The 7,654-nt window shown below is 45.0% G+C and overlaps 1 pseudogene; it reads right to left on the reverse strand.

Annotated features, from left to right (window-relative positions):
* Window positions 1–1,615: 1,615 nt before the first annotated feature.
* Window positions 1,616–1,765, reverse strand: LOC134299790 (U1 spliceosomal RNA; annotated as a pseudogene).
* Window positions 1,766–7,654: the final 5,889 nt, after the last annotated feature.

Here is a 7,654-nt window from a genome sequence, read left to right on the forward strand (position 1 = left end):
AAATGAAGTTCCTAATATGGAAAATAAATGGGTGACCCTTTATTTCAGTGTTTGTGCCAGGCCATTACTTGCACCTTACTGTAAAATAGACAAACGATAAAAGCTACTGAATCATGTAATTATAGCTGAAATAGAATAAAAACAGGAAAAAGAACCGATCCTAGGGCTCTTACAGTTCAGCTATCTAGAAGATATTGTTAGTACGCTCACTGAATTCACTGAAATTGTAATGCAAAATGAACACAGATGACGCTTCATAGGCACACTGCTGTTCAGAATTTCCAAGTAGTTTGAGTTTGTACATGGATTAAAATACAGTGGGAGCTTTAGGTCATCCCAAGACATGTTGTTACCTGAGGAAAAGCAACATATGCAATTTTTCCTTTTAATCCCAAAGCTATTGTACCCCGTTTTCCCCAAAATAAGACAGGGTCTTATATTAATTTGTGCTCCAAAAGATGTGTTAGGGCTTCTTTTCAGGGGCAGTCTTATTTTTCCAAATTGACTTTTTAAATGAACGATTTCTAGGGCTTATTTTTGAAATAGGGCTTATATTTCAAGCATCCTCAGAAATGCTGAAAAACATGATAGGTTTTATTTTCAGGGTAGGTCTTATTTGCGGGGGGGACGGGGGGGACAGGGTATGCAGTACCTGACCTGACACCACAATTTTTTGGTACCTGAGAAGACAATCCAACAAGCTCCTCTGAGTTGTTGTTGTCGATACTATTGCTGTTGTTGATGATGATGATGATTACTGTCAAGTCAATCTAAACTTATGGTGATCCCATTAATAAAATACCTCCAAGTCACTCTGCTCAGATCTTGCAAATGTGGAACTGTGGCTTTCTTAAATTAGTATTTCTGTCTGTAATTTCATCTTTTCCTATTGCACTCCACTTTACTAAGCAGTATACATCACATCTTCTCAAGATATGTCCATAGTTTAGCCATCTTGGCTTCTAGGGGTAGTTCAGGCTTGGTTTGTTCTTGGGCTCATTCACTTGATGAATGTGTGTGATAATATGAAATCCCCCATTTCATATTATCCTGACATTTAGTCCTGTAGAGTTACAAAACACACAGTTCCATTTGTCATTCCTTATCTCATGTTATTCTTTCTTACCCTTTTCTCCAGAAATACTCTACTTTCAGATTAACCAGTGAGTGCAGTTCCATGCACCCTTCCTTAAAAAAAAAACCTGGGAGAAACAAACTCTGGAGATATCGCTTTTTCCCACCTCCCATCCTATGGAATGGGGGCACTTATTTAAAGAGACAGCACTCTATTGCAGAAGTCCAAGGATCTAACAGTTTTGGGTTGGCTTTTCCTGACATTACATCCAGTCATGTCCAACTCTATGGGTTGGTGCTCATCTCCATTTCTAAGCCGAAGAGCCGCCATTGTCCATAGATGCCTCCAAAGTCATGTGTCCAGCATGACTGCATGGAGTGCCGTTATCTTCCCACTGGAGCGGTACTTATTGGTCTATTCACATTTGTATGTTTTCGAACTGCTAAGTTGGCATAAGCTGGGGCTAACAGTGGGAGCTCACCCTGCTCCTCAGATTTGACTGCCGACCTATCAGTCAGCAAGTTTAGCAGTTTAGCGGTTTAACCCGCTGCACCATCGGGGGCTCCAAGATAAGTAATGCAGTCAAATTTCCTGTATTTGGGGAAATCGCAGAGGTCAGCACACCCGGATGAGTCTCACCCTGGGAAAACCTTCTTCGTGATCAAGGTGTCTCCCCTGCCAGGTAAGTATCTAACAGTACAGACAAGAAAAACAAAGATATTTTGTAATGTTGGTATTTCAAATGATTACATTAATATCTTGCCAGGTTCATGAAGCAGGATTTTGGAAAAGATATGTCAATGCTTGGTAGGGGACCACCCACAGGAAAGCCCCTTACTCCCTATCACTGAAGCAATTCAACCTGAGCAAATTTGACACATGTTTTGCGGTATTTTATCCAGTTATATCCCAGTTCTTGAGTCCAAAAGACTATATCTGACTATCTTCCATCCCCGTCCCACTTTTTGGACTATTTCAGACATTTCCCTAATGAAGCATGATGGAGCGGACAGGTAATTCCCCTGCATTGTGGGAAGAGCTTCATCATCAACCCTAAATGGATTTTAAGTGTTTGGAAATAGAAGGGGGTAGTGTGGGATAAATTCCTATCATCTTATTCTGATTTCTTAACAAGTACAAATCTTCTTCCTTTCAATGAATATCACAACCTGCCCATTGCAGAGTCAAACCTGGAATTCAGTGTGTATTGATGAGGAACAGAAAAAAGATTTAGTAACATTTCTGGTCATTTTTCTACACATGGAATTGCATGTAGGCTGAAGAGAATGTGCACATTGTGTGTTCAGAAACAAGGCTGTAGTTAAGTCATGTGATGCAATATGGGCGAGAGCTGCCAAAAATGCCTAGGATTCATTAAGTGTTTGATTTTGAATCAAATTTTGACTGTTTCACATTGGGAAATTATTTACTGTTGTCACATTTTTTGTGACCCCCCCACACTATATCCTTTAATGTTTTATCTCTTATTTTAATGATGTTGTATCCCATCTCAAACCGCAGGGAGAGATGGGTAATAAATCTGTTGTTGTTGTTGTTGTTGTTGTTATTATTATTAGTAGTAGTAGTAGTAGCAGTAGCAGTATTACTACTACTACTACTACTACTACTACTACTACTATTCAGTTGGCATCATATAACTATGGACCATGACCTCATATAGGGTCATGGCCCACAGTTTAAGAAGCTTTAATCTAGTCCATGATCTTTCTTGCAGATATTTCGTCTCCTTACTTTAAAAAGAAAGTCGACTTATGCAAGTTCTGAGCTTTCAGGCTGAAGGTTCCTGGAATATTTAAAGAAAGTGGCTTATCTGTTATAGTGAAAGATCTCTGACTACATAGGCATCGAGACTCAATCAAGATACTGTCACTTGTCATTACTTGCATTAATAACCTGTCATTCCTCCAACATGCTCAAGTCAGCATATCTGGTTTCCCTCTTCCATATTTTTATAGATTATTTTAGGATGAGATTAGAAGAACACTTCCCAGCTATGAGAGGCTATACCTTGACCCAGTTCTTGCTGTTAATTTTGCCACATTGGTACCACTCTGGTATCATTTTTCTTGGAAATGCAGCCTTTGTTAAAGCAGAAATTTGCTTCTAATTTCTAAAGCATAAGTAGGTAAGAAAACAAAATGCACACTACTCACATATTTTATTTTAAAGGAAATGTGTGTTTTATTTTGATGCTGTAGATGGCGGAGACTGGCACAATTGGGCTCTAGGTATTCAAATAAGTAGCAAACCATTTTATCTTGAAACACATAGGAGGCTATCCAGCTGTACTGTTATTAACCTAAATCAAGATTTTGATATACAAATATTATTTTATTATTATTGTTATTATTATTATTATTATTATTATTATTATTATTATTATTATTATTATTATTATTTCTTGCTCACCTCTCCTCATGGCTTGAGGTGGGTTACAACATTGCTAAAACACACATTCATCTAAAAACATTATCAAAATTGCACATATTAAAAAAGGGGGCCGGGCTGTGGCGCAGCTGGCTAGTTTTTTTTTTTCCGTGTCAGGAGCAACCGGAGTTGCTTCTGGAGTGAGAGAATTGGCCGTCTGCAAGGACGCTGCCCAGGGGACGCCTGGATGTTTTGATGTTTTTACCATCCTTGTGGGAGGCTTCTCTCATGTCCCCGCATGGAGCTGGAGCTGATAGAGGGAGCTCATCCACACTCTCCCCAGGTAGGATTCGAACCTGGCAGCTTTCAGGTCAGCAACCCAAACTTCAAGTCACTTAGTAAACTACGCCATCTGGGGGCTAGTAACCAGCTGCTATAAATCACTACTGACTGAGAGTTCATGAGTTCGAAGCCCGGGTCGGGTTGACCTATGCAGCCCCGAAAGACAGTTGCACCTGTCAATTAGGGAAATTTAGGGACGCTTTATGCGGGAGGCTAATTTACAACACCATAAAACTGCCAGCAAAACACGAGGTAAGGAATGAGGAAGTACAGCCACTTCTGGACGGTGAAGCAACAGCTCCCCCTGTGACTGGAATCGTGAAGCTGGAAAAATGTTAATAATGCCTCTGAGTCTGTCTAATGTATGTTGTTTGTCTGTTGGCACTGAATGTTTGCCATATGTGTTCATTGTAATCCGCCCTGAGTCCCCTTCGGGGTGAGAAGGGCGGAATATAAATACTGTAAATAAATAAATAAATAAATATTAAAATACACAAAAAAGATTACAAATAAGATGCAAGTGTAAAATTTGTCATTAAAACTGCCTAGGTAGGCCTGCCAGAAGACATAGGTCTTCACTTGCATCTTAAATTGTGAGAGCTGATCTTGCTGTCAGAACTCTTCCTGCAGGTTGTTCCACAGTTGTGGGGCGGCCGCCAAAAGGGTCCTATTGTGATGTCCCATGGGCCATGGAGTCCTGATCCCAGTGCCATTGTAGCTGATGAGGAGGAAAACAGGGGATTTTTGCCGGCTTAGTGCTCTCGTTGCCCTGGGCGTGACAGTTTGACTCCGCCACCCAAAGCACTAAGCAACCTAAGGCCAATATGACCGATCAGACAGGAGCCGGAGCAGGCGCACCTGCCGGGCCGCAACCGGACAGCTACACCATTTCCCAGGATGAATTCAACCAGATCCGAGACAAGATCCGGGAGCAAGAAGGAGAGATTCGGGGCTTAAAGGAACGCGGAGCCCATCTTCCTGCTTTGGCGCTGCCAACCAAGTTCTCCGGAGAAGCCTCCAAGGTTCATGTATTCTGTCGCCAGTGAATGGCGTACCTAGAAGCCCGTCACACTGAGTTTCCACAAGAAGACGTCAAGGTGGCATGGATCTACAGTCTTTTAGACGGGCCTGCGGCTACTTGGGCGACGGCGCTGTACGACGCAGGTTCTGTGTACCTAAACACTGCACAGCAATTCTTGGCCCACCTCCGGAATACTTGGGGAATTGAGGACGACCAAGAAGCAGCTGGCCACAAACTCCGACGTCTTTTTCAAGGGGATAGACCACTGTCGCAGTATATAGCCGAGTTCCGGTTGTTGGCTCAAAACACCGGCTGGAATGACGTAGCTCTCAAGGGACAGTTTCGTGAGGGTCTTAACCATGAAATGCAGGAAGAAATCTCCAAGATAGAACCCCCAGAGACCCTTGAGAGACTTATCACCCATTGCTTGCGGGCTGAAGTCCTACTCGCCAACAAGAGACAATGGGTTCGGGGTCAGGGCGGAAGAGCCGGGATAAAACCTCCTTCCACTACCAATGTCCAATCTCGCCCAGTTTGGAGACCCCCGCAACCAGCCTCTACTCCCAAGGGGAGCGAGGACGAGCCGATGCAGCTGGGCAACGTGCGCCCTAGACTGGATGTTGCAGAGAAGGCCCGCCGACAGCGCTTGAACCTGTGTTGGTACTGTGGAAATGGGGGCCACTTCGCCAAAGAATGCCCGGCAAAGAGGAGGCCTCCCACCCGTTTGGCGGCAGGGGCTGCAGAAGTAGCTGAAACCAAGCCCGGCAGGGGAAGGCAGCGACCGGGTGTAGAAGGGCTCGCCAACCTGGTCAATGCCCTCACTCAAGAGCCGCAAACGGGGGTCCTATTCCTTTTGGTGGTCACGCTGTGGTCAGCCAGAAAGGGACCCGTCATGATCCATGCTATGATAGATTCCGGAGCAACCAACAACTTCATTGACAGAGACTATGCTAATTCGTTGGGATTGCAGTATCATGATTTTAAAAATGCATGGGTGGTGCAGGCCATCGATGGCCGGCCGCTGAAGACAGGGCCAGTAACCCAATGGACCGAGCCCACTCGGATGTGGATAAGGGAGCATATGGAAGAGATCTCCTTTTTCATTACTGAGGTCCCTCATTTCCCCGTGATTTTGGGTATTCCCTGGCTGACACTCCATGACCCAAACATTTCTTGGTCCAATCGAGAACTCCAGTTTGCTTCAAGATATTGCCATAACCACTGCCTAGTAGCCAAGGTATGCCATGCCACGGATTCAGAGCCCATCATTACCTTGCCTAAGAAATACTCAGACTTCTGGGATGTGTTTAACGAGAAGGAAGCTGAAAAACTACCCCCACATAGACCCTACGATTGCTCCATTGCCCTCCCAACGCCCCTGCCGGAAGTTAGATGCCCGTTTCATTGGTCCCTACCCAGTGGTGGCTCAACTTAACCCCGTGACTTTCAAACTCCAACTTCCGCGTTCCATGCACATCCATCCAGTGTTCCATCGTTCCCTCCTCCTTCCGGCGGATGGTGTTCGCCCGGATGCGAGCCGTCCACCCCCGGCCCCGACAGTGGTCGACGGGGAGGAGGAATTCGAGGTCCAGGACATTCTGGATTCTCGCCTACATCGCTGCCGCCTCCAATATTTGATTGATTGGGTGGGCTACAGACCTGAGGAACGCTCTTGGGAGGATGCTTCCACAGTACATGCCCCTGACTTAGTCTGTCGCTTTCATCAGACCTACCCTTCCAAGCCGCGTCCCCGCGGCCCTCGGGGGGGGCCTGAATGAGGGGGGCCTTGGGAGGAGGGATAGTGTGATGTCCCATGGGCCATGGAGTCCTGATCCCAGTGCCATTGTAGCTGATGAGAAGGAAAACAGGGGATTTTTGCCGGCTCAGCAAGAGCCGGAATCTTTCCAGATGCCTGTTGTTGATGTTTCTACCCAAGAGCCCATTACGGAAGACCTTGACCAGGCCTTCCCCACTGCCTCCCCTCCTTTTCCCAGGAAACAGTCCAATGCGGCGGGCAGGAGCGAGAAAGAGCAGGTTCGGAGGAGCTTGAGAATAGCAGCTAAACAAGACGCTAATTAGCCATGTTCCCCTGGGAAATTCTAGGGAGGAACGCATCTGGAGGGAGATGTGTTTCGTTCTCCTTTCCCTTGGGAAAGGAAGCTGGACACCTGCTTTGCAGAGAAATGAAACCGGGATAAAAGTGCCGGACATGAAGGATTCCGTGCGGAGTCAACAGATCTACTTTGGGAGTGATTTTGTGGTTCCAGCCAAGTGTGGACTTCGCAAAGTCCGCAACTCCAGTTCCTTGCCTTGCCTTGTCTAGCCAAGTATTCAAGAAATATCTTGCCTTGTTTCCAGCCTTGGACCTTGCATCTAGTATCAAGCTTTGTTTCTAACTTTACTGTGGACTTACTTTGAACCTTGGAAAGAATTTGGACGTTTCCCCACTCTATTGCTTGCAAATAGAGTGTGTTTCGGTTTGGATCTTCAACTTTGGACTCTAATATAAAATATTGGACAATATAATTTTGGACTATTTCTGACCTTTCCTGAAAGGTCTTTTATTGGACTATATTTCCTACTTGTTTTTATTATTCTTACATATTTCCTTAATAAAGATATTAGATAGTTTTTGGCCTTTGTGTGTCGGTTCTTAGTGCTCTCGTTGCCCTGGGCGTGACACCTATGGGTGACGGATGCCAGTCGTGTTCTGGAAGGCTGGAGCAGATGCCCCCCAGAGGATCTAAGTTTTTGGGGTGGATTGTATGGAAGAAGGTGATCCTGTAGGTAACCGGGACCCAAACCATGTAGGGCTTTAAAAGTCGATA

The sequence above is a fragment of the Anolis carolinensis genome, chromosome 5 (assembly GCF_035594765.1).
Source record: "Anolis carolinensis isolate JA03-04 chromosome 5, rAnoCar3.1.pri, whole genome shotgun sequence".
In the NCBI taxonomy this organism is placed as follows: Eukaryota; Metazoa; Chordata; class Lepidosauria; order Squamata; family Dactyloidae; genus Anolis; species Anolis carolinensis.